Source organism: Pongo pygmaeus, chromosome 2 (assembly GCF_028885625.2).
Source record: "Pongo pygmaeus isolate AG05252 chromosome 2, NHGRI_mPonPyg2-v2.0_pri, whole genome shotgun sequence".
NCBI lineage: Eukaryota > Metazoa > Chordata > Mammalia > Primates > Hominidae > Pongo > Pongo pygmaeus.
This window is the reverse complement of record NC_085930.1, coordinates 45,808,765-45,836,613: the sequence shown is the minus strand read 5'-3', so window position 1 is coordinate 45,836,613 and position 27,849 is coordinate 45,808,765. Positions and strand designations below refer to the sequence as shown.

Sequence of the window (27,849 nt, the reverse complement as noted above, 5' to 3'; positions counted from 1 at the left end):
GACTCATTTCCTTTTTATTGTATAGGAATATCGCAGATTCCAGCCCCCAAATCTAAAATCCTATTTGTCTGAACAGTCTGTTACTGATGTATTACATGATGTTAAAAGATTCAGGAGTTTCTTTCACCAGTGTTAAGCAGGCAAGTGAAGTAAGCTCCACACAAAATCCTTAGAGAATTGCTCTGTTAACCACACAATCTCACCAAACTTAAGTCCATAGAAAATAATTTTTTAATATTGATGTCCACGTGTTTATAGGTATATATAAGAAGGCAGGTTGTGACTAAACAGGAAAGTTAAAGGAACAGAAGAGCTGGCCACAATGATACCGCTACTCAGGAGGCTGAAGTGGAAGGATCACTTGAGCCCAGGAGTTCAAGGTTACAGAGGGCTATAATCATGTCACTGCACTCCAACCTGGGTGACAGAACAAGACCCTGACTCAAACACACACACACAACAACAACAACAAACCAAAAACAAAAACAAAAACAAAAAAATCCTGGGAGAATCTATTGCTACACTGTGTTCTTCCTCTCCATCCCATCTGGGAAACCGTTTCTGTTCATTTAAATGCTCTCGACTATCGGGGAAGATAAGGTGTTCCATAAGGGCACTATAAGGCTAAGAGACATGACAATTAGGCAATAGATTTCCTAAAAAATTTATCTGATGCCGAGCCTCAGGTGGCTGGGGCCATGTGAAAGAGGCTCGCTATGAAAGTGAATCTTTATCTTGAGGACTGTTCAAGCTTGAAAAGTTTGCACAGGTCCTAGAGAAATGTTCAAGAAAGAACTGAGCCTCTCTTACATAGTCACTTTATTACTACAAGATCTAGTCATCGTTGGTCCCACTACGATTTCCAGAACACTTGAAAATCCAAAAACAAACAAACAAAAACCACGAGAAAGGCTTTTTAAAGATAATCACTATGTCCTGAGAAGCAGCAAAAGGATGAGAAGGGAACCCAGTGTCAAGAGTGCACTTGGGTGATAGGTGCACCAAAATCTCACAAATCGCCACTAAAGAACTTACTCATTTAAACAGATACCACCTGTACTCCAATAACTTATGGGGGAAAAACAAAGCAAAAAAAAAAGTGCAATTGGAAGAGAGGTACTAGTCATGACTGTTTGCTTCTCCCTGGCTATAGTTTGTACTTTTTAAATTTATTGGGATACAATTCACATACCGTTTTACCGTTTTAAATTGTACAGTTTAGTGGGTTTTAATACATTCAGAAAATTGTACAACCATCACCACTATCTAATTCCAGGACATTTCTTTCCCCCAGAAAGAAATCCTGTCTCCATGAGCAGTCTGTTTTTTTTTTTTTTTTGAGACAGTCTCACTGTCACCCAGGCTGGAGTGCAGTGGCACTATCATAGCTCACTGCAGCCTCAAACTACTGGGCTCAAGGGATCCTCCCACCTCTGTCTCCCAAGTAGCTGGGACTACAGGCATGTGCCACCACACCCAGCTAAATTTTTTTTTTTTTTTTTTTTTTGTAGAGACAAGGTCTTACTATATTGCCCAGGCTGATTTCAAACCCCTGGGCTCAAGTGATCCTATGAGCAGTCTTGTTGACTTGTATGTAGGCCTGCCTCAAGTATACCACACCATTCATCCCTCTGTTCATTCAACCAACATTGTTTGTTGAATTACCCCATGCCTGGAGCACTTACTAAGCTCCAGGCATGGGGTAATTTGTCCCTACCCTCTGCAGCAGAGGCCTGCACAGCACAGTGTCGAGGATTACCTTAAGGAGCAGAGTTTTCTTTAGGGTTACAGCGGAGTGTGAGATCACGGGAGATAAGGGTGAGTCACTGATCAATGGCTCAGTGAGAGTTGGGGGAAGGAATTGAGGCTGACAAAAAGTACACAGTGTGGTTATATGTTCTTCAGGAAGGTTTGGTGTGCTGTTTAGGTTCCTTTTTAAAAGTTCATGGCTTTCAGGAGTTGTTACCTACCCAGAGGAGGTGTTGGCCAGCAAACTAAACCCTGTACATTTTTAGACTCCTACGCCTCTCCTCCACATTTCCTGCTTTGTCCACATCCAGCTGCAAAACTTCTTTCCATTTCTGACAATTTCCATATCCATATTCATTTCTCTCACTTAGTTTTCTTTTGCATGTTTTTTTCCAATCATTTCTGCCCCCACCCCACCGCCCCGGTGCCCCTCATCCCCCGTGAATCTCTTCTGCTTTTGTGGCCTCTTCTTTTTTCTTCCATTTTTCTTCCTTTTTACTACTCTTTGCCCTCACACCCAAGGTACGCAGCAGGCTTGGATGAGAGAGTCACGCGGAAGGGACTGTTTAGAAGTAAGAATGTTTGTCTTCTCTCCATACACACTCACACTTAGGGAGGGAAAGTGTGAACTCTACTCGCAGCCTCTCCTTTGCACATGCCATTATTTATAATTATGATAATAGAAAATAATATTGATTAAATTTTTACTGTGAACCAAACACCGTGCTAAATTCTTTTCAGACTTTATCTCATCAAATCCTCACAACAATCCAACAAGGCAAGTACTATTATGACCTCCAGTTCACAGATGGGAAAACTGAGCCTTGGCATGATTAAAGCACTTGCTTAATATCCTAAGTTAGTAAATATCGGAAAGTCACCCACAGCCAGCTCCGTCTGACTGCAGAGCCTAAGGTGTGACTTTACAATGCCTTACTTACTTTCTGGGCTTCTATCCTTCCTCCAACCCACCTCCCACTTTAAGTTAACTCCCTCTCTCTTCCTAAAGTGAAATTTGCAGTCCAGTTGGCTTCCTTCCAGCTTCAGTGAGCTGGGGAATCCCTGGCATGGGCTCAGCTATGAGTTCTATGGAACATTGTAACTGCTGGTACTAGGGCAATAAAATCTTAACAGTCTCGGCAGGGCACAGTGGCTCACGCCTGTAATCCCAGAACTTTGGGAGGCCAAGGTGGGCGGATCACGAGGTCAGGAGTTCGAGACCAGCCTGGCCAACATGGTGAAACCCCATCTCTACTAAAAATACAAAAATTAGCTGGGCATGGTGGCAGGTGCTTGTAATCCCAGCTACTCGGGAGGCTGAGGCAGGAGAATCGTTTGAACACAGGAGGTGAAGGTTGCAGTGAGCCGAGATCGCGCCATTGCACTCCAGCTCGGGTGACAGGATGAGACTGCGTCTCAAAAAAAAAAAAAAAATTCTTAACTGTCTCCAGAGAAGATGACTGTAAATTCTTCTGAAGTCCCACTTTGAGTGTAAAAGTTCATGCCTCTCTTCCCCCTCCTCCTCTTTTTTTCCACCCCACCTCCATTAACTGCCCCAGATTTCATGAAAGGGCCCATGCATTAAAACAAGGCACAGAAATCCCAGCAGCCTCCAGCTGCAGCCGGGGTTGTGTTTTGTCTATGAAATGTTCTAAAAAAAAACAAAAAACAAAAAACAAGGTTTCAAATCAACTTTGCTCAGGATCAGGGACACATAGCTTATGCTTTTGGGAAAACTGTAGAGAAAGAAGAAGAGGCAGAGGAAAATTGCCAGTGAGGACAACAGAAGAGAACCAATGAATAACCCGGAACGCGTAAGGATACCCAGAAGAAAACTTTGTGAAAATGACACCCAAGGGGCTCTGGGATTTTTCCTCTCTCAATTATTTTCATCTTGTTACCTGGGTCCTGACAAGACACCTGTGGTCTCTCTGAAAAATTCATTTGGCTGTATTGAACTTAGCTGAAAAACAAATATCAGCAGAGGTCTGAGAGCGAATAAGAGCTCATTTCTTCCTTCCAGGATCAAGAGAACAGGTCTCAGGACCATGGGGGGGCGGTGCGTGGAGAGTAACAAAAGGGCCCCTTTTAGAGTCTCCTTTCTGCCCCAGAAATAATTGTATCACATTTAGACAAAATGTGAAAGTGGGACAGGAACCTGGGAAAGTGACCACTAGGACAGATCTGGAGTGGGCCATGTGACCCCAGTCCTGGACATCACATCACAACAATGTTGCTTTGCCTTCTTTTCCCTAGGAAGGGGAAAGTTCAGAGGGAGACCCTGGGAGGTTGAGGCTTAGATAGGTAATGGAGGTGCATGTCAAGGGTAGGTGAGACCCGGTGGGCCTGGAACTATGACAAATGGAACAAAAGGGTTTTATGTGTCCTGTGAGATAAAACCCAAAATGTATTTGTCTAAATCCCACTTCCCTCTTAGTTTCTAAACCCCTGTTCATTTCACAGGAAATTAAATGTGTTTATCAGATTCCTTTGCCCTTACCTCATCGAAAGGTTAGGTTGAAGTTGGCTTATGTGCCAGAAACTGCTATGATTTTTTTCTGAAATTAACTTCTAATACCTGTCTGACCAAAATTGTAGCACCGGTAGGGCCAGCAACAAGTAGGCCTATCCTTCACTGGCCAGCTGGATGAGGACACACATGCTACAGAATGTGTGTGTGTGTGTGTGTGTGCACGTGCACGTAAAGGAGAGGGAGAGGTTCAGCTGATTGCTGAACCCCAAATCTCAAATTTGAGTCAAATGTTTAAAGACACAGTGGGAGTTACCTTTTTCTTTTCCTTTCTTCAGATGTCATTTTGGGATGGGGGAAATGTGTGAATTTTTTCTACTCTCTTCTTTTTGAAAGGCCTCCTTGAGAGCAGGAATTGTGTCTTATGCATTTCTGTCCTCTCAGAGTCTGGTGGAGTATCTGGCACCCAGTAGGTGCTCAGTAATTGTTTGTTAAAGGTGACAGGTACAGGACACACTACTCCAAAACACGGCACCTTGGAAATGGAGAAAATTACAGAGGTAGGAAGTTAATTCTCTGATCTTCTGCCTTTCTAAGAAGAGAGGGCCAGCCATAAAAGAATTCTTTTACCTACCTCTCCTGAAAGTAGGTCATAAGACCCTCATATGGCAAATGCCCTACACCTGGCAGAAAGGAATGGCGATACAGAAATGTCAAGAAGAATCTGAACAAACAGGCCTTACTAAGTTCTCCCAGCTTTGTACCATTAGATCATACGCCCTTTTGTCCAATCACACTTCTGCACGACTGTTCATTCCTTATCAAATTCTAGCATAAAAATGTAGTTCTCCCTGAATTTTTATGTCTTCATTTCTGAAGTTTCCTCTGTCATGTAAAACTTTGGCTAAATAAATTTGTTATGCTTTTCTCTATTTCTGTCTTTTCTCTAAAATCCGTCTTTTGTTATAGAGGCATCAGCCATGAACCTTGCATTGGATGAGGAAAAGATAATACTTTTTTATTTCCTATAAAGGGAAGTAGATCCCTTAAACCAGCACCTATCTGCCTCCTCCTTCAGCTCCTACCTGTGCCTCTTTTAGCCACCTTGTAAATCTGAATATGGTGTTTCTCTCTGAAACCCCCAAACTTCACTATCTTTTCTCTTTTTTGGATATCTTTAAAAAATTATCTCTCTGCAGATGACTTCCAAATTCTTTAGTATCCACCCCTTCAGACTGCCTTCCCCCCATCTCCACCTTCTGGCTCTGTGAGACTCCTTACTGTGGGAGAAGGAAGGGGCTACACATATATCCTACTGACATCTCAATGCAATACGGCTGAGATGGCTCTTCTGTGACCCTTTTTCTGGCAGGCTCTCCCTCTCTGCACAAGTCTAGGGAAAGAGGTTCAGACTTTTCTGCTCTCATCTGGTGACATAGTTGGGTAGTGTAGTTTGCTGAAGTCCCACGGCAAAATGAGGCTGGAGGCACGCGTGGGCCTTGGAATCTCAAGAGGGGCTAGAGGTATGGGGGGTAGGAAGGTTTCCTGAGGTCTCGAGGTTTACAAGATGCTGTCTGTGGCAAGGGTTTGCAAACAGTGCTGTTGTACAAGGCACATGGTTACTGGTGAGATTTCCATCCTTTGGATGGATACTTCAGGCTGCAGTCCCACCAAATTTCCTTTCTTCCAACCCCAGACTCATAATTGTGTAAGACATTTTTGTCTTAGCGTCCTATATAGAGAGCTAAATCCACCCTCTTTCTTTACCACAAACCACTTGACTCTAAGGAGATTCTTATTGCTCTCCAAGGCTCCAGCCTCCAGCTCTTAGCCTACCCCGGTAGTTCTCTAACTGTAGTGTGGTTCAGAATCACCTACAAGGCTTGCTAAAACACAGACTGCTATGTCTTACCTCAGAGTTTTTGTTCAGTCATTCCGGGGCCCAAGATTCTGCATTTCTAATAGAGTCCCAGGTGATGCTGATGCTACTGGAGGGACCAAATCAGACCAGTAGGCCCACTGATCACCACCTGTCCATAGTCTGTCTCAGGGCAAATGCTGTCAGTTATTGGGCTTGCTTTCTGCTTAGGTTTTTAGATGCTTAATGTCATTTACTCTTCACGATAACCCCATGAGGTACCCACTGTTAATATTGCCATTTTAAAGAGGAAGGAACTGAAGCACAGAGAGGTGCTATATCTTGTCCAATATATGTCATGAAGCCGGGCAGTACTGATGCTGAAGCTTGTGTATTCACTCTGCCATACGGCCTGAATGGTCTAAGGATCTTTCCTCCCATGGACTTCTCAGATTATCTACCTTAGAAACCCAGGGCTTTGCGAACAAGATGCTGTTTCATTCTGGACCACCCTCTGCCCAAATTTCTCTTTGCTGCTGGCTAAGTACAGCAAGAGAAAACACACATTTAATCTCCTTTAAGACCTTCAGACTTTTTGGAGAGGAATTCTAGTATGACTTGGGAAAGAAGCCTGAAGTTCTGAAAATTTTAAAGAAAAGCAGTTTTATTGCTTTCAGTAGCATATGGTAGTATAAACGAATGATTAATGGAGCATTTCCAAGAATTCCTCTTAGCCTTTTAAAACAAATGAATATGGCTCATTTACATATAAGCAACTGTATTAAAGATTATTTAACTGTTGGTTAAATTAAAAATGCATAAGAATTTTACAGCTGATTTTTAAAAGTCTCAATATGGATTAAGAACTCATGCTTTGGAACATGAAGCCTTTGAGATCATCTCATCAAATAGATTGTTTTCATTTTGCTCCTAGATTCAGGTTTTGGTCTCTCAGGAGAGCTCTTCTGACAAAACCTACAAACATGCAACTGCCATGTGTCAAGGCAAAATGTGATGCATACCATGCAGGCTAGGATTTGATGTTAAATAAAGACAGTGCAAACATCTTGGTGCTTTGACTCAGCAGGGGTTCCCAAACTTACTGGGAGTTTGTGTAAATTCTAAATGTTTCCAGAGATTTTACTACAGTGTATCTGGAGGGGGCCAGGGAATCTACAACATATATATTCCCAAATTTTATTTTGTTCCTATTTTTCTTACCAATGTGCTTGTTTTACTTTTTCTAATGTAATTCCAATGGGGCACACCTTCAGAAACACTGCCAGGCTGTGGGAAGGGACTGGGGACTGGGGAGGGAAGCATGGGGTTTTAGAGTTGCCCACCTTAGTCTTCAGACACTTTAGTGGTTCCAACCCTTGCTGCCCTTTGAATTCATCTGTAACCCTATTAAAAAGCACCAATTCCCTGGGCTCTACTCATGACCAATTAAAGCAGAATTTTAGGAGTGGACCTGGACAACAGCATGAAAAAAACAAACAGAAAAACAAAACAAACAAACCTCCTGGGTGATTCCCATGTAGGAGGACAGTGCTGAAAACCAGTAAGGCAGTCTGATTTGGAGCAACACAATAAGAAGTATATTTAGCTGAGGGTAAAAAGTGGAAAAGTCGAGGTCAAAATATGTTGAATGTGTGGGTGGATGGGTGCGTGTCTTTTCCAAATTAGAATGAACTCCTGTAGATAGAAGACCCTAAGTTAGGAAACAGGTGCAGCCCAACTAGGGAGCCTCGGTCAGCCCGTTCTACACCATAATTCATTCTCTCTCTCCATCCTCTGCTGCGGGCCTACAGCCCAGGGCTGTTCTCTTTGGTGCCTTGGGCAGGGCCTTCACACTCGCTTTCACTGGGCCTGCTGGCATTTAGGCCTCTGTCCTGGGCTGCTCTCTGGCTGCTAAAATCTGGCAGCCACACAAACCCTGCAACCCAGTGGTTTTTGAATGATATCCCTTCAGCTTCAGCCCAGGGGCTCTGGCTTTTCTGTTTGTTTTCTTTTTTCTTTCTTATTTAAGAAGCTCAAGAGAACTTAAAAGCAGACCCTTGAAAGTTAAGCATTTCTAATCACATAAAGGTGTCTCTGCAGGGCCTGGGCTGAAGAGGGTTTGTCTGGGGGCTTTCATCTTTCTATGAATCCCCTTCCTTCTTCAAACAGCCTTTCTGGGCTCTTATCCACCCAGCTTCTTGCTGGATGCCCACCCCCATCATCTCCATGTTTGGGGCCCAGAGGGTAAAGGAGAAGAGAGGGCTGGCCAGAGGGCCAGAGTGGGGAGGGAGGAAGTGGTTGGCCCCCATGCCGGGCCCTAGCAGACTTTGTGAGAAAGCCCTTCTCCATCTGCAGCCCAGCCCTGTGGGAGTCAATTAATTCTGAATAACCTAAACCGACAGAGGTATTTGCATTCACAACCTGACTGATGACCGTATAAAATTGATTTATGAATTAAAGTGCTTCCCCTCCCTTTATCCCAATTCAGTCTGTAATTGATTATACGTGCTGCAGCGAAATTAAATAAAAGAAAATTAAAAAGAAAAGAAAAAGGAAAGTGAAAAAAAGAGACGCTCTCGCTTGGCGGTCCGGCATTCTCAGGGCTCCCCAGGATTAGCCATTCCATTCATCACTTATCATTTTTTATTTAAAAAGTTACTTCCCCCTTTGTCTCCACCCTCCCTGCACCATCCCCCTTCCCGCCCCCATCTCTGCCATTGCCAGTATTCTCCTCTCCAGCTTCCTCCCACTCGCTGAAACTCTGAGGTGTAACAAGGTCCCTGGACAGAGTGAGAAGTGAGGATGGGCAGGCCTTCTCCCCAACAGCACTTGTGCCCTCAAAAATGTGAGATGTAAGCAAAGATGTCTTCTACTTTTGCCTCCCTCTTCCTCTTCTGTGCTGGTCTTTCATTTCATCCTTTTTCTGACTGCTCCCCACTCTGCATGCACACAAATCAAAATTTTCTTGCAGGAAATCATTTCATAAATTTGTTTTCAGCAAGGAATACATTAATGGTAAACTTTTTAATGGCTTATTCCTCTTAGCAGAAATTTACCAAAGAATAGAGTGCTTAGATAAAGGAATAAATATCTAATTGTAAAATTTCATTTTCTTAGTAGGAAAAGGGTCTTAAGTAGGGGAGCAGAGAAGCTGAATTCAAACCACCTAGTGGCCATGCAATGGGGCTTTGGAACTAGTTGGACCCAGGCTCTAAAAATTACTAACTGTGTGTCCTTGTGCAAGTCACTTAACCTTCCTTGCTTTCACTGACAATTTAAGATAACTGATTAATCCGAGGTAATGTACATAAATCCCTTTGAAGTGTGGCTCAGCAAACAAGGAAGGTACTTTGCAAACATTAGAATTAGAACCTACTTCGTTGCTTATTCTGCTTATGAAATGAGGCAGCTCTGACTCAAGAGTTTTCTGGTGTTAGGATGATCAGTGGCTTTTTCCCAACTCAAACCCAGTGTGGCTATTTGAGTGACAAATGGAGAACTGTTTTCATTGCCACACCACATCTTGAGAACAAACTGTCTTCTGTATCCTCAGAGATCTTGGTACATAAAGCACATCATAATTAAACCATCTCACTCAATTCATCCTCATTGCTTCTCACCTTTTCTCGGCTACCTTCTACCTCAGGACTGCCAAGATTTTATCCCTACTTTGTGCTATTTCTTTTCCTGCTTCATTGCTGTCTTTAAATGCCTGCATCCTTCCCAACCCCTTTTCTATCTTTGACAGGTACAGCGTTGTCTCCTTTCCTCTAAAGCTTTAATGTACAGGTTTGTGGGTAATCCCATATTAAGTGCTGTTGCCATGTTTTACTGAAAGTTCAACAAAGTAGGGAGCGATTGCTTGGGCCGGGTCAGAAGAGGTCTACTTTATTGATGGAGGCATGATAGTCCCTCCCCCAGTGAGGAGCACTTGCAAGAACAGATCCCTGTGAAGGGTGAACTCCCAGAGAAGTGCCTCGAGAACACTGAAAATTGGACCCTCTTCAGGGAATGTTAACAGATGAATTATGCAATGTGAAAATTTCCAATAGATGTTGAGGCAGCTCTAAGTGAGGGGCTAACCAGCAGAGAAAGCTTTTCCTTTTCACTGTCTCAGGACAGCCAAACTGCCGCCGCCTTGAGGTGGGGTCAGGCATCTTGCAGTTTCACACATTCTAGTCTACTTCTGGCTTATCCTGGCAATTCCTTATTGGAATGCAATAAGGTCAGGAAAATGCCTAAACTCTTTTCAGCTATTTACTGAAAACCGTTTGGGATCATTGAGGTGACAAGAAAGCCTGAGAGCAGGTCGTGAGAGGATCCAGGTTCTGAGGTACTGAGTCCTGAGGTACTGAGTCCTGAGGTACTGAGTCCTGGTACTGAGGTGAGTACAAAAGCACCATAGGGTGGGTAAAAAGGAAGTCACAGAGAGTGGAGCCTGAGGAGACAGACCACCTCTGCAGTTTTGCTAGTGGAAGACCTCACACTCATTGAAAAGAGAAGTAACAAAAAACCAAGGTGCATTGTAAGCGTTATGTAGAAGTCAAGAGAACAGCAGATTAACATAGAGAAGGAACCAATAGAAGAAATCTAAAATAAATGGTCTATTTACTAAGACCCTCTCTTTTTAAGTGGAAAGAACAAGATGACTATTTCCCTGAGGCTGAGCAGGGTTTAAAAAGACACAGGTGGAAAGGTATGAAGGGTGGGTGTAAATACGGTATCTATCTAGCTGGTAGATAGATACTGTAGTTACCTAGTATCTAGCTGGGTGTTATGGATTAAAAGTTTGTGGTTCCCTGCTCCATTCATATGGTGAAATCCTAACTCTCAGTGTGATTACGTTAGGGGGTAGGGTCTTTAGGAGGAAATTAGGACATGAGGGTAGAGCACTCATAATAGCATTAATACCTAATAAGAAGAAATATGAGAGAAATAATCTCTCTTGGCCTTGTGAGGCTACAACCAGAAGATGGCCATTTGCAAATCTGAAAGCATGCCCTCACCAGACACCAAATTGCTTACTGCCTTGATATTGGACTTTCCAGCCTCTATAATTGTGAGAAATAAATGTTTGTTGTGTGAGCCACCCGGTCTATGGTGTTTTGTTAGAGCAGCTCAAACTGGCTAAGACACCAGGGGTGGGCTTCAGAAGATGAAAGCTGTCTGCAGCATGTGGCTGAAAATTGTATCTCCAAATGGCTTCTAGGATGGAAGTCCATGTTCTATGAGCCAGAGGTCCTAGTGGGATTGGCCCCTCTGGGTCAGCTGAGACTATCTCTCCTCTGCAATGGTGGTGTCTTAGAGTTGCTCATCTTGCCCTGGTCTGGGATCAGCTATCCAGCAATTTGGAAATAACCATGACTTTAATCTCTGCCATATTAAGCTTGGAGGGAACCAAGAACAGTTGTAAGGAAATAGTTACCAGAGCCAAGGGAGCAAGCTAGTCAATGAAACATCTGGGAAAATATGGGGGCATAGAATTCTGGGGAGCTTGCTTTTCCATTGCTTAACTTCAAAATGAGAAAAACCTGGAGCATAAATGCTGCCAAAACTTGGAAGCAACCAAGATGTCCTTCAGTAGGCCAATGGACAAACAAATTGTGGTTCATCCATACAATAGAATATTATACAGCAGCAAAAAGAAATGAGCTATCAAGCCACAAAAAGACATGGAGAAGCCTTAAATGCGTATTTCTAAGTGAGAAAAGCCAATCCGAAGATGCTACGTACTGTGTAACTGTATATCCCAACCATATGACATTCTGGAAAAGGCAAAATTATGAAGACAATAAAGAGATCAGTGATTGCCAGAGAGTCAGGTGGAGGGAGGGAGGATGGAAGGGATAAATTGGTGGAGCACAGGCGATGTTTAGAGCAGTGAACCTATTCTGTTTGTTACTGTAATGGTGGATGTATTTTATTATATGTTTGTCAAAATCCATAGAATGTATAACAGAGAGAGAGAGTAAACCTTAATGTAAACTATAGATTGTAGTTAATAATAATGTATTAATATTGCTCATCTATTATAAGACACATACCACACTAATACAATATGTTAAAAATAGGCGAATCTGTGGGGAAGGAGATGAGGAAATGGGGAGGAGGTGGGGCTATGTGGGAACTCTCTGTACTTTTTGTTCAATTTTTCTGTAAACCTAAAAGTGCTCTAAAGATAAAGTCTACTAATTTAAGAAAAGAAAGGACCCTTTTGTCATTATTGACTTTTGAGCTGTTTGTTGGAAATATCCTATATAAATGCCAATTTATTTTACCATTCTTAATGAGAGAGCAGAAATTTCTGAAGATGTGAAAACAGCTTGCTAATATAAGCATATCTCATTTTGTTGCATTTCACTTACTGTTCTTCACAGCACTGCATTTGTTACAAATTGAAGGTTTGTGGCAGCCCTGAATTGAGCAAATCTATTGGCACCATTTTTCTAACATCATGTGCTCATTTCACATCTCTGTCATATTTGGACAATTATCATATTTCAAACTTTTTTGTTATATTACATCTTCTATGCTACTATTGTGATTGTTTTGGAATGCCACAAACCAAATCCACCTACGACAGCAAACTTAACTGACCAGTGTGTGCGTGTTCTGACCGCTCCACTGAGCAGCCATTCCTCTCTCTCTCTTTCTCCCTCTCCTCAGGCTTCCCTATTCCCTGAGACACAATAATAATGAAATTAGGCCAATTAATAACCCTACAATGGCCTCTAAGTATTAAACTCAAAGAAAGAGTTTCACATCTTTCACATTCAATCAAAAGCTAGAAACGATTAACGTTGAAGAGGAAGCCACGCTGAAGGCTGAGATAGGCCAAATGCTAGGCTGCTTGTATCAGTTAGCCAGTTGTGAATACAAAGGAAAGTTATTGAAGGAAATTAAAAGTGCAACTCCAGTGAATACATGAATGATAAGAGAGCAAAACAGCCTTATTGCTCATATACAGAAAGTTTGAGTTGTTTGGATAGAAGATCAAACCAGCCACAACATACCCTTCAGCTAAAACCTATTTCAGAGAAAGGCTCTAACTCTCTTCAATTCTATGAAGGCTGAGAGAGGTGAGGAAGCTGCAGAAGAAAAGCTTGAGGTTGGCAGAGGTTGGCTCAGGAGGTTTAAGGAAAGAAGCCGTCTCCATATACAAGTGCAAGGGGAAGTGGCAAGTGCTAATAATGTAGAAGCTGCAGCGAGTTGGAAGATCCAGCTAAGATCATTGACGAGGGTGGCTACATTAAACAATAGATTTTCAGTATAGACAAAACAGCCTTGTATTGAAAGAAGATGCCATCTAGGACTTTCATAGCTAAAAAGGAGAAGTCAATACCTGGCTTCAACTTCAAAGGACAGGCTTTGAGTAATCTCTTCCTAGTGGCTAATGCAGTTGGTGACTTTAAGTTGAAGTCAGTGCTTATTTACCATTTTGAAAATCCTAGGGCCCTTAAGAATTATGCTAAACTACTCCACCTGTGCTCTATATGTGGCACAATAAGGCCTGGATGACAGCACACCTGTTTACAGCATGGTTTACTGAATATTTTAAGCCCACTGTTGAGATCTGCTGCTCAGAAGAAAATATTCTTATAAAATATTATGGTTCATTACAATGCACTTGGTCACCTAAGGGCTCTGATGGAGATGTACAAAGAGATTAATGTTCTTTACATGCCTGCTAATACAACATCCATTCTATAGCCCAAGGATCAAGGAGTAATTTCTACTTTCAAGCCTTATTTTTAAAGAAATAAATTTTGTAAGGCAATAGCTGCCATAGAGAGTGATTCCTCTGATGGATTTGGGCAAAGTAAATTGAAAACATTCTGGAAAGGATTCACCATTCTAGATGCTATTAAAGACATTCTTGATTCATGCGAGGAGGTCAAAATATCAACAGGAGTTTGGAAGAAGCTGATTTTAATCCTCATGAATGACTTTGAGGGGTTCCAGGCTTCAGTGGAGGAAGTAATTGTAGATGTGGTAGAAATAGCAAGAGAGCTGGAATTATAAGTAAAGCCTGAAGATGTGACTGAATTGCTGCAATCTCATGATAAACTTGAATGAGTTGCTTCTTACAGATGAGCAAAGAAAGTAGTTTCTTCGTAAGGTATCTACTCCTGGTGAAGATGCTGTGAACATTGTTGAAATGACAACAAAGCATTTAGAATAGTGCAAAAACTTAGTTGATAAACCAGTGGCAGGTTTGAGAGGATTAATTCCAATTTTGAAATAAATGTGAGTAAAATGCTACCAAACAGCATGTCATGGTACAGAGAAATCTATTGTGAAAGGAAGAATCTGTCAATGTGGCAAACTTCGTTGTTGTCTTATTTTAAGAAATTGCTGCAGGCACCCCAACCTTCAGCAACCACCGCCCTCATCAGTCAGCAGCTGTCAACATCGAGGCAAAACCCTCCACCAGCAAAAAGATTATGACTCGCTGAAGGCTCAGATGATCATTAGCATTTTTTAGCAATAAAGTAGTTTTAAATTAAGGTGTGTACTTTTTTTTAGACATAATGCTATTGCACACTTAATAGACTACAGAGTAGTGTAAACATAACTTTAATACGCACTGGGAAACCCAGAATTTTTTGTGACTTGCTTTATTGTGATATTCACTTGATTGCAGTGGTTGGGAACTACACCCCCAATATCTCCAAGGTATGCCTGTATGTAGAAAAAGATATAGTGTGAAATAGTAACAGTGTTGGGCCTGAGCGGCCATCATTGCAACGGTGCCTGGTCCCAAGCCCAGGTCAGTCTGCAAGGACTGCTCTCACAAGCAGAATTTAATCCTCCCTAAACAATGATTCCCTTAGAGCTTTCAGGGACAAAGAGGATGAAAGGCCAAAACTCATACCTATGGTATGAAAGGCAATCTTCAGAGAATAAATGAAGAGTTGTTGAAACCACAAAGATGAGGTCCTGGAATCAGTTCTGTCATAAACAGTGCAATCAAACATTCCTGGCAAGTGACTCAGCCATCATCGCTGCTTTTCCTTGAGAATCTTCATCTCTACTGTCCCAGGAGTGTGCTCTCCATTCTCAGTGCAGACGTTTCTCCTGGACTCTTCTCTACAAATGCTACAGAAAATATGTCTTCTCTGGCCTAGAGGAAACTCAATCTTACTTCTGGGCTGTAACCTTAGCCTTAGCCTCTTCCAAAATTCTAGATGGTCTTCCTCATATGGTCCCACTACGACAGGGGCCTAAGCTTGACTCCAGATCTTCTTTGCTGCTGGCTTCTGTCCCCACCTAAGATTGTCTTTCTTTATGCCAGCATCTGGCCCAGTCCAGATCAATGTTTCTCCTATTCCTGCTGCAATATTTCATTTACTTGGCACAGTTTCCCAATCAGTTCAGTGCTTTTATACTCGGCAACCGTACTTCAGGGAAATATGGCATGTATATATCACACTCTCCCTAATTCAGCTCAACACATTTGTCTAACTTACAAAACAAAACTGTAGAATCTGCAAAAAAAAAAAAAAAAATTGTCATTTTCCTAGGAACCTGGTTCTGAGGCTAAGATATGCCGAATGAAGACAGAACAATTTCAAGCCAAGATAATAAACAAGGGCTTGGCAGTGAGAAAGAAATAGATACCTGTGGGAAAGGCTGAGTGAAGACTTTTGGGAAAAACTGATGGGAAAATAGATTTCTGTTTGAATCTCGGGGAAAAATCATGGTAAAACAGTAAAACCAACCCAGAAAAAAAAGTAAGGAAAAGGTAAAGTAATAGCAAAAAATTTCACCATTCATATATGTTTTCAATTGAGCTCGTCAGTATACTTTTCCTACTGAATCCAATAATGAAGTTTTCCAGATGACTTTAGAATACCTCCTATATTGTCCTTTCCTTCCTCCTTCATCTTGCCTTAACTTCTGGTGGTGTTGGAACATGAAATTAATAGCACAAAAATAAAAACAGGAAGACTGCAAGTGAAGGAGCCTCAAATAAGAAGTTGAAAATAGAGTGCAGAATTCAGGACAGACTAGAAGGAGAGGTGGCAGGTGGTGGGCAAAGGGGATGGGAAGGAAGAAGAGGAACCATACTGACTATGTTTTGAAAGATGTCACTTTCAATTCTGTGAATGATCAGGGATCAGAAAACCTGATCCCTGCCGTAACCTCTAAAGGCTAAGAAGCAAACATATTCCAAATACTGTTTGTGTCATTAACATTCTCTCTTTGGAAAAAGATGATAATAATACCTCATAGAGTATTGTGATTATTAGATGACTATTGTGATTATTAGATAATTATTGCACATAAAGCATTTAGAATAGTGCCTGGCACATAGAAAGTATTATAAAGAATTGACTTCTATTATTTATATATAATAAGCACACACAAAAGGTTAAAAAAGCAAACAAAAACTCAGTCAATCTTAACATGTGGTTTGTATATTATTTTTAAGTGACCATATATTTTTTCTTTCCAGAATAAATGATATCTAAGATGGGAATGAGACAGGTTAAATGAATGCTAGTCTGGGTTTAATAACAAATCCATGTTTTTCTTCAGATGAGGAAATAAACCTTAATGATTACATCAAAATGACCTCTGATTGCCTGATATTAAGATGTCCAAAGCAGGCGAATGTTCAGCCTATTTAAAATCACCACTTTTTTTCTGATTTAAGGGTGGTTTAAGGGTATAAACCAACTTCGTTAAAAATAAGAGGAGCTTGTTCCACTAGAACCTTCTTCCAGCCTCTGAGCCAATGTTCCTAACCTGCCTGAAGAACAAATCTACCATTTCTTTGAACCTCCTTGGTGGCCTCCAGTCCCTGTGCCACATCCAAGCTCTGCTTGATTTGGGAGGGATGCCCTCACCGTGTCATGGCCCCTGCTGGCCTAGCTATACGATGGTAGACACAGGGAGAAAGAAGGTTCCCCAGTGGTCCTGCAAGGCTGTGCATTTGGTGGAGGAAAGAAAATCAGGCTGGAGAACTCCTCTGTTCTGACAATTTGGAGAAGAACATTCCAGTGACTGCCTTATTTACCTCCGTGAAATGGCAAAGTGGGGACAAACAATATCTTAGCTGTCTGAATGATGGCTCTTTTCACTCTGCCCAGCTCTCAACATCTCTGAGTCCAATAGACTGTGTTTCTGAGGGCAGCCTATGTCCTCAGTCCCTCATGGTTACCTTGGAATGAGGAGGAGCCTTCACATCATATTGCAATCCCTTAAAAAGACACATTTCAATTCTCCAAAGTTATTTTTCTCAAAATACAGGAAGTTTGCTCATCTAATTTCCTAGATATAGTCCCCAGGGTTCAGAGGCAAATTTTTCATAAAATAAGCTGGATAACACAACAGCAACCTAGAGAGAAAAGGAGTCTGTACTACTGAATGGGGAAAATTCATCTCTGCAGAAGGTGATGCAAGATTTGAGTTGACGTATAATTTTAGGGAAAAGTAGTCTTGTAAGAAAAATGCACAGCAAATTTTTCCTTAATATCAAAAGGTCAAAATTAATTTTGAAAGTTTTTGTGGGTGTGAGAAGTTGAAGACTTATGCAAATATTATTTTTGAAACGAAGAATAAATGCAGAAAGGTGAGGCCAATAATAAAAGACATAAAAGTCAGAACCATAGGTTTATAAACAATCCTAACTTTGAAAAACCACTTGGAATTCTTAAAATTATTGCAAAATTTACAACTTCATGTGATATTAATAGGAGAGGTAACTGCTTTTATTTTGATTTCAAATATCTTTAGTATTAAAGACTACATTCTATAAAGGCATAATTTTTTTAAATATAAAAATCCTTTGGATGATAATTGACTGTGAGTTTATGGTGAATCATTCATCAAGGTGTGGTAATGGTGTATCTTTTCCCAATTTTCTTTTTGGCATAAATAGTTTTAGTCTGTCATTATCATCATTCATAGAAGGAAAAAAAAATGTCTTCTCTTATAAAAACATGGGGACTGCTCAATAAATAAACTGTTATAAAATTAAAATTGGGTTTCAACTCTGAAGATGAAGTTGTAAGAAACTGTCCACTTTTGATTCTGAAGTGAGCTTTTGTGGTAGTTTTCTGAACCTCTGGAATAGAAAGGGTTGATTTGTGATGGAATCTCCAGAGCCTGCAGTCATATATTACAATATGTTGTAAATCCAGAGGGTACAATATAGATTTCACAGGGGGCCCTGGGGTTAATTGAAATTCCATCTGTTTCTTCTGTGTGGCAGACATAGTATCCTGGGATATTAGCTCAGGATAAGAAATGAGATTTACAATTTTTTTATTTTTAAGCTAGAGGAGAGGTTTGCCTGAATCTGCTCCTCCCTACTTCTACCTCCTACCGTCAATTAAGAAAAAAAAAAAGTTTAAAATGCAGCCTTTATTTTCCCCACAGCTGCCCCCGAGGCAGCCCCCCTTCTTTCCAATGCATGCCGGGTAAAGCCATGTATTCTTAGACTCCCAATGGCCCCCATTACTGTCAATTAGTTACGGAATGCTACAGGGATTCATGCCTGACAGCTCGGGTAAAGGCAGGAGAAATGGGCTCAGTAGGGAGTGAGGGGCCTGATTCTTTTTTGTCCTTAAGAAATACCTTTCTCAGCAAGGCTTTTAATGGCCTTTCCTTCTTTCCCTCTGCCCAGGCACCCCCGACGATCTCAACACACAGGATATACACATACCCTCATATATTCATACACCGACCTGTTTGTGTGAATGCCGCCCAGGACTGTGAGAACTCTCAGAGTAGGAGGCTCTGAGATGTCCTTATAACCTCTGAAAATAACACAGCTTGAAAATTCCAGCTTATATCTTTGCTAGAATCTGATTCCTAAGTTCTCTCTTCAGAAGATTTCTTGTTACTAAGGGCCTCCTTTGCCTCTGGCTTATTAGTGTATTTTCCTTCTGCAGCTCTCCTCCCTCCAAAGAAGAAACACACTCTCTTTGGTCACAGACTCCCAGTAAGAAGCCCGCTGCACTCATGCTGGCCAGTGGCTTGGGCAGAGAATTGTAGTTGGCCATCTCCTACCACTCTTATGTCTTTCTGATTTCTTTCCTCTACCTCTTGCTCTCTCTTCTCTACTTTCCAATATTTTCTCCCTCTTCCTCCTATCATGCCCAGATCATTCCACTGACTCCCAGAGACTTGAGGCCAAGGGCTTGTTTTAGTCATCTTTTCTCCCTCTCTCCCCTTCCTTACTCACCCCAAGTGTTTATCATAACAGGATCTGCCTCAGGACCTTTTCTCTTCCTGTCACCATTGTCTGGAACACCTGTCCTAGATATGTGAATAGTTGCCTCCATCTAATCATTTATATCTGAGCTCAAATGACACAAAACACAGTTCCTCCCTGACTTCTCAAGGTAAAGGGGTCACAATTTATACCCAGTTGTTCTTTCCCATTATTATAGTCTTTTCATAGCCCCACTCATTATCTGAAATAGTATTATTTAGCTATATGTTTATGTGCTTATTGACTGCTTCTTCCATTAGAATGAGTCTTCATAAGGACAATTTTTTGTTGTTGTTGCACCCCATGGAATAAGAGTTTTGTTGCACTCCATGGACAAATAGGAGCTCAATAACATGTATTGAAAATGAATGACTGAATAAAGTTTTAAAAATGTGATGCTATTGGTTATTCTAGGGGTTAAGGAGAACCCAGCATCACACCAAAATGGTTTGCCTGTTTTGGTCTTCTATCTTTAAGTACCAAGCTTTCCTTAAGATTCAAAACAAAGACACACTTAGAAAAAACCTGATGGGAAAATAACAGATCTAATAGACAATAGCAAATACAATGCTTAAAGCGATTATATTTCTCTAGATGGGTTTAAGAAAGATGACAGAGTAGGCCTGGCGTGGTGGCTTATGCATGTAATCCCAGCACCTTGGGAGGCTGAGGCGGGCGGATCACCTGAGGTCAGAGGTTCGAGACCAGCCTGACCAACATGGAGAAACCCCGTCTCTACTAAAAATCCAAAATTAGCCGGGCGTGGTGGCTCATGCCTGTAATCCCAGCTACTCAGGAAGCTGAGGCAGGAGAATCACTTGAACTCACAAGGCGGAGGTTGTGGTGAGCCAAGATCGCACCATTGCACTCCAGCCTAGGCAACAAGAGTGAAACTCCATCTCAAAAAAAAAAAAAAAAAGACAGAGTAAAGGTAATAGAGGATGACACAGGAGAGGAAAACACCGTCTGGGGCAATTAGCCCCAGGGGTATACACAGTTCCAGTTCCTTCCTCTCCTGGGGCATGGCCTAGGGCAGTGTGTGAAGGGGAGTCAAGGGCAGAAGCAGTGAGACACTTCCATCCTGTCTCATCCAGACATCTATAGGAAGGCGGAGGAGGAGTCCCAGGAAGAGAGTAATATGATGGAAACAAGTGAGGGGGTAGTGGGTGGAATGTGACTCTCAGAGAGATTTCCTCAGCCCAAGGGTAAGGCAGCAGGCATGTATTTCAGGGCTCTTGCAATCTGGGGCTTTATCGGGAGGACACTGCCCAGAGCAGGACTCAGGTCTGCAAACTGCAGCTACTTTATATTGTCAACCCATCACCACCCAAATAGTGATTTAAGATTCTGACAGAATCATGAAGCTGCATATAATGCCATCTGAGATGAATTTCCAATGCTGTCTTGTTATTACATATGCCTTACTTTAGTGCTTTTTTGAATTACCTGGAAATCTTGTTAAAATGCTGATTCTGGGAAAGGTTCTAAGATGCTGCATTTCTAGCAAGCTCCCAGGTAATGCCATTTTGCTAGTCCACCTACACACTGAGAAGAAGGACATTACCTCACCATCATGGCGAGAAATGGAGAGCTTGGTAAAGATGAATTGAGTCTAATCTGAATTAAAGAAGCAAGGGCTGGGTGCGGTGGCTCATGCCTGTAATCCCAGCACTTTGAGAGGCCGAGGCGGGTGGATCTTGAGGTCAAGAGATGGAGACCCATCCTGGCCAACATGGTGAAAACTCATTTCTACTAAAAATACACAAATTAGCCGGGCGTGGTGGCATGCTCCTGTAATCCCAGCTACTCAGGAGGCTGAGGCAGAATTGCTTGAACCCGGGAGGTGGGGGTTGCAGTGAACTGAGATCGTGCAGTGAACTGCACTCCAGCCTGGGTGACAGAGTGAGACTCCGTCTCAAGAAAAAAGAAGTAAGAATTTCATTAGTAAATATTTTGTTTCTACATATAAGGAAAAAAATATACATTTATATCTATGACCCTTGCATCTTTCCTTTTTGGTAAATGAGTGTCAAGGTGCTTGGAAACAGTAAATTAATTCATTACTAGAGATAGCAAAGCTGTTTGTCAAGTGTAAATTTCTATTTTTTTCCACACCACACTCTTGAATGTGTATAATAGAGGAGGAGAGAATCAGATCTTATTATTATACAAACTTACTTTTTTCTTCTCTTTTGTATCCTTCCTTCCTTCTTTCATTCCTTCCTTCCTCCCTCTCTTTTTCCCTTTCTTTCTTTTTTCTCTTTCTTTTTTCTTTCTTTCTTTCTTTTTCTTTCTTTCCTTCTTTCTTTCTCTTTCCTTCTTTCTTTTTTCTTTCTTTCTTTCCTTTCTTTCTCTCCCCCTCCCTCTTTCTTTCTTTCTTTCGTTCATTCTTTCTTTCCTCTTTCTCTCTCCCCCTCCCTCCTTCTCTCTCTTTCTTTCTTTCTTTCTCCTTCCTTCCTTCCTTCCTACCTTCCTTCCTCCCTTCCTTCCTCTCTTCTTTCTTTCTTTCTTTCCTCCTTCTTTTTCTTTTTGTCTCTCTCTTTCTTCCTTTTTTTCACTTTAAATGGTGCAGTTACTTTGGTATGAAGAAGGAAATTAGCCACTGTATAATAAATGAGGTTGCTTGGAAGAGAACACAACTTGCTTCTCCTTTCCTGATGTGCTAAAGAAAAGGCAAAATGTGTAAGGTGAGGCTCATACACCTGTGTTTGTGCTAGTGCTCTGGTTTGAATGTTTGTTCCCTCCAAAACTCCCATTGAAATTTAATTGCCATATTAACAGTATTAACAGATGGGACCTTTAACGGGTGATTAGACCATGAGGGCTCTGCCCTTATGCATGGAGTAATGTTATAAAAGGGCAAGTTTGGTCCTCATTTTTCTCTTTGCCTTCGCCATGTGATGTCTTCTGCCATGCTATGATGCAAAAAGAAAGCCCTCTCCAGATGCCTGAACACTGGACTTCCCAACCTCTGGAACTGTGAGCCAATAAATATATGTTCATTATAAATTACCCAGTCTGTGCTATTCTGTTACAACAGCACAAATGGACCAAAGCACATAGGTAGCCAATAACTAAGATTTGTTTCGAAAAAATAGAACAGAATATCCATACTTGCACGTAGTTAATCCTGCTCAAGGTGTTTGCTCTTATAAACATATGGGTTTGGGACTCAATTTACAAAAACAACTTGTATTTATAAGTTCATGGAAACTCAGACAAGAACAGCAGCATTAATTAAGTCTGAGCCAGGTGCCAGCTGGGGGATCAAATCCAGAAGGAGCAAACAATCTAGTTAGAAAGACAATGTAAGAAAAATTAAGCAATCATTTAACATATGAACTGGAATTTACATAATTTCATAAACTGCCAGGAGCTTAATGGAGTAAGGGAGTTTATGGGAGGAAGAGGTTAATTTAGATTGAGATGGTCAAGGAAGCTTTTTTTGAAAGGTGGTTTGAAGGAAGGTTAGGCCAGAAGAGATGGGAATATGAGGGATGGATGTAGCAGGTAGGTGAAAGGACATGAACAACCGTGTGGATATAAAGTGTTTGGGAGCTTATGAGCAGAACAGTTTCATTAAACTGATTTATTTCTTTAAGGCAAATATAATAGAGGAAGAAATGATGGGAACAACAAAGTTGGGATTAGATTAAGGAAGGTCTTGAACCTTAGGTGAAGAAGGTTGGATTTGATTCTGTAAATAATGGGGAACTACTGGATGTTTTGAGTAGAAGAGTACATTTTTGAAAAAGTATTTTAAGAGATTAATTTCAATAGTTTATACATGTGACAAAAGGGTTAGAATTAGGGTGGTGGCAGAAACTAAATAGATGGGATAGAGAATAGATCTAAAGGAATCATATACTTTAATGACTGATGGAGGGTTACAATCAATGGATGGGCAGAAACCTTCGGCCTTGAAGTTAGTAGAAGAAAATAAGCAGTTTTGGAAGGGGGAATAAATCCAGTTTGAGATATCTCAAGTTTTAATAATAGTAGGATGGACAAGTAGAAAAATCCAGTAGACAACCGGAAGTGTGACCTGGCATAGAGGTGATAATAACTGAAGTCATGGGAGTGAAAATTGCCTCTAAGGAAAACCAAACAGAGACTGAATCTCAGAAAGGCCTGGATGGAGAAATAGCAGTAGCGGAAGAAACAGACACATGGAGCATTAAAGAAGCAAAAGCAAGAAGGAGTGTCAGGACCAGGCAGTGGTCCACAGCATCAAAGGCTGCAGAGAAACCATGCAAGACGAGATCAAGGACAGACTCTTCAAGTCTATGGTTCCTTTCCCAGTGGGAACAACACAGCATGAAGAGTGGAAACCAAAAGACAAGAGATTAAGGAGCAAGCAAGTCATAACAAAGTTAGAATGTATGGACTTCTCTTTAGGAAAGAGAAAAAAATTAGGATGGAAACTTGAGGTAAAGCCAAAGAATGGAGAATATTTGCACTGACCATGGTATTAGGAAATTGGTAAAAGTTGAATAAAAAGTATTGCTACACAGTAGTTGAGATGAGAGTAATTTGTCAAGTCAGCACAAACACAGGAATAAGACAGCAGACAGTGGGCATGACTCAGGGATGTGGAGCCAACACAACAGACTGGGGAAAATGAAGTGGGCAACAGAATGACAGGTGTTGATGAAGGCAGCCTCAAAGTGGCTGTCCAGTGAGGCCACATGAGGTTCTTATACCTCAACTGAGGGAATCCAGAAACTGTAGCACACCAACAAGAGGAGGATAATTAAGAATGGTGATCCAGAACAACTGAGGGACTATTTCAACCCTGAGCATTCCAATTTAAAAAGCACTTGCTGCAAATCAACCAAAGGACAATAATTTACTGAGCACTGTATCAGCATTGGGCTTGAGCATGTCAGGGATGGAGAAGTATGAGGCAGTGTTCCAGCCCTCGAGGCACTTTAGTGTAGTTAGAGAGGAGATGAGCTCATCTGAACCGTGTGAGAGCATCACTTCGTGGAGTTGAAAAAGGACTTTAAGCACTGTGAAGAGTTGGCTGGAGCAGAGCCGGTTGAGAGCTGCCGGGGTGGCAAAATGGGAGTCGTCCCCTCTCCTGCCCTCTTTATATCCTCTCCAATCCTCATGGCCAAGCCACACAGCTGCACCTTCAAGAGACTGGAAATGGAGCCAAAAAGAGGGGAACTGTGATTTTCTTATCATGTGAGAGACCTAAAAGCTATACATCTCCCTGCTCAGAGAAAAATATGAAGGCAATATTCATTTTCTTTCTATGCCTGGTGTGGGGTACTTTGCTTAGCAGAGCAAGCTGGATCAGGAGGAAGAGACAAGAAGATTTTTAAGAGGTGAGGAGAGGTTTGGAGTCCTTGATGAGAAGCCAATAGCCAGGAGCCGCCCCACAGCTCATTGATGTTGAGTGCATGAGCAACCCTCAGGAGCCTTCCTATTGCCATGGGAGAGTCTGTTTCTGGATTGCTGTCTCACTCCTATTCCTGTTCCTGGGGTCTCCGCCTAGTTCAGAGCATGCTGCACAGATCATTCAAGCCTAGGAAGGAATCTTGGCTCTGCCATTTATCGGGTGTGTGACCTTGAGCAAGTTGCTTAAGATAACTGAGTCTCATTCCTGCTTCCAATGGGGTAATCATTCTTGTAGAAAAAATGCCTGGTACTAAACAATTACTTGAGGTTATTGTTATTTTCATTTATTCTTACCTTCCCCCTTATCTTCATTTCTTGGTGATGGACGTGATTATTTCTTCCTTTCTTTTTTTCCGGCCAGCTACAATGCTTGGTAGCAGAGATAGGTTTGGCTCAATTAATCAACTATTTTCCCAGCACAACTAGTGACTATTATTTGATGAATACTTCCCTGATCTAGCTGAAGGGGAACAACTTACTTAGTTTTGAGATTTTCAAATGACACTGTACGTCAAGATCAATCTCTGTCTCTTTCTTTCTCTGACACACACACACACCCACACACACAGTGCCCCATTCACAGCTGCTGAAGCAGAATCTTGGGGAGATGAGGCCTGGAATCTGTTTCTAAAAGCTTCCACCCCTGGTTAACAACGCTGTACCTATTCAAACTCAGGCACCCTATGAGAATATATAACAATATTGTTTGAAAAATAGACGAATTATTTTCTATCAAGCTGCGTAAATTCAGAGGCTGTGGCTGCTTCAGTCATAGCCTTAGGAACAAATTGAAAGGGATTTGTCCAATTGGGGACTTAACATTTCAGAGAAGTCCACCAAACACAAAAAATATGTTTGTTCTTTTCTATGCATTAAAACAGTCTAAAGTTCAAGCTGGGGCTTGCTTTGAGCTTTTATTTTTGCTTTTTTATGGGTTGCAAATCAACATCACTCCATCATCCATCTCCGCTTTACCTGTCATCATACGACTCATGACTTTCTAAAGAGTCAAGAACCTCCTCTCCCTTCAACCTCTCTGGAGTTTCTGAGGCATCCACGGAGGAGAGGGGGAGGGGTGTATAATAGAGGAGGAGGGAATCAAGTCTAGGGGGCAAAGCTGGGGCAAGAGAGGCAGAGAGCAGTGGTGGAGGAGTGAATGTCCCATAAGTACGGGTCTGGCAGGAGGATAGAAAATCCAGCAAACCTGTGCAGGGGAAATAATTTTTCACACATTTCCAATGTCTTGCTCACTGTCCGACACTGGTAGGTGTGTGTGTGTGGGGGGGGTGTGTGTGTGTGTGTGTGTTGGGGGAGTAGGGTGGCTGTATACTTAGAGTTGAAAATAAAAAGTCTCCCTCTATTGACTGCTGAAAGGCTGAGATAAAGAGAACCACATGGGACTCATTGTGAGAAATGAGAGCTCAGAAGCTAGCCTCCTTTTTCCCATTATTGTGCTATTCTCCTCCTTCCCCCTACCCCTCCCACCTCACATGTCCCCCAGCCCCCACCTCGCCCCACTTTCCCTTTCCCTTTCCCTTGCATAACCCGAAGGCCCTCTTTTCAAGCTCTCACTGCTGAGGCCCCCTCAACTGAGCCCGAGACCTCCATTCAGAGTCACTGGTTTGGGTAAAATCCCTTATTCACCCCCTCCACACCCCCCTGCCCCATCAGCTGAGCCTCAGTTCAGACCTCACAAAACAAAACAAAACCAGCCCATATAATTGATGGTGGCTGCTGGAGGACCCCCCTTCACTCTCCCACAAGGGGCTCCTGCCCAGGCAGCTTCTATTCTCCACCATGCCCACCTTCCCTGCCCCCAGCTCCTGCTGGATTTGCGTAGTTAACAAGTGCGCACTGTTATTATTGGGCCCCCTATCATATTTATCCCCTTTCAGAGCTGATCTGCACTTTTGTCAGAGGCAACCGACACATCTTTTGACATTTTAGCCTTTCTGTCTGCTGGGGGGTGGTGGCAGTGGTGGCCGCAGGGGCAGCCCCTGCGTCTCCAACAGGGCAGGCGGTGCAGAAAGGAGGAAGGAGAGAACAAAACCTGAAACAAGGGGCACTGGAGAGGAGAGAGAAAAACATTGTAACTTGTTAGCGACCCAATGGCAAGAAGGCAAGGGGAGGAGGCACTAATGAGTTTGATGACAGTTGTGTTTAATAGAATTTTATTTCCCAGTGAGGCTGCAAGGTGGCTAACTTTGTTATTACACCTCAGCTAAACTCATTTTAACATGTCCACTACATCCTAGGGAAAAGAGAAACAGTGTAGAGAAAGAGTGAAAAAGAGTGAAACCCAGAGAGATTCAGAGAGAAACAGCGACAAAGAGATAAATCTGAGAGGGAGGAAAAAACTCTTACATTTTGGTGTTCTTAATGAAATGCATAATTGAAAGGGGTCAATAGATTTGTCAAATATTTCTTGTGCCTTTTTAAAATTCATATCTTAGGAAATTAACAGAAACCTCAATCTTTAATGATTAGTAAACTTCCCAGATTCTTTCATATACATTTCCATTAAGAATTTTGTGGTGGTGGGATTGAAGTAATGTCTAGAAGTGTCGTTCCAACCAAGGACTACAGAGAGTGCTGAAATATCAAGGGAGAAGAACTTAAATAAAACACAGTGGCCAGGCGCGGTGCCTCACGCCTGTAATCCCAGCACTTTGGGAGGCCGAGGCGGGTGGATTGCGTGAAGTCAGGAGTTCGAGACCAGTCTGGCCAACATAGTGAAACCCTGACTCTACTAAAAATACAAAAAAATTAGCTGGGCATAAGTGCTGAAGTATCAATGGAGAAGAACTTAAATAAAACACAGCGGCCGGGCGGGGTGGCTCACGCCTGTAATCCCAGCACTTTGGGAGGCCGAGGCAGGTGGATTGCCTGAGGTCAGGAGTTCGAGACCAGTCTGGCCAACATGGTGAAACCCCAACTCTACTAAAAATACAAAAAAATTAGCCAGGCATGGTGGTGTGCGCCTGTAATCTCAGCTACTTGGGAGGCTGAGGCAGGGGATTTGCTTGAATCAGGGAGGTGGAGGTTGCAGTGAGCTGAGATCGTGCCACTGTACTCCAGCCTGGATGACAGAGCGAGACTCTGTCTCAAAAAAAAAAAAAAAAAAGAAACACAGCTAATTAA

The 27,849-nt window shown here is 42.0% G+C and overlaps 1 long non-coding RNA gene across 1 annotated transcript in view; it reads right to left on the bottom strand.

Annotated features, from left to right (window-relative positions):
* Nucleotides 1–213: 213 nt before the first annotated feature.
* LOC134739156 (uncharacterized) overlaps nucleotides 214–27,849 on the bottom strand; it is a 77,249-nt gene continuing 49,613 nt past the window's right edge. The window contains exons 3-4 of the long non-coding RNA XR_010125678.1: nucleotides 4,536–4,754; nucleotides 214–3,164 (exon numbers count right to left, since the gene is read on the bottom strand). This is a non-coding gene — a long non-coding RNA (uncharacterized LOC134739156). The remainder of the gene's footprint in view (nucleotides 3,165–4,535; nucleotides 4,755–27,849) is intronic.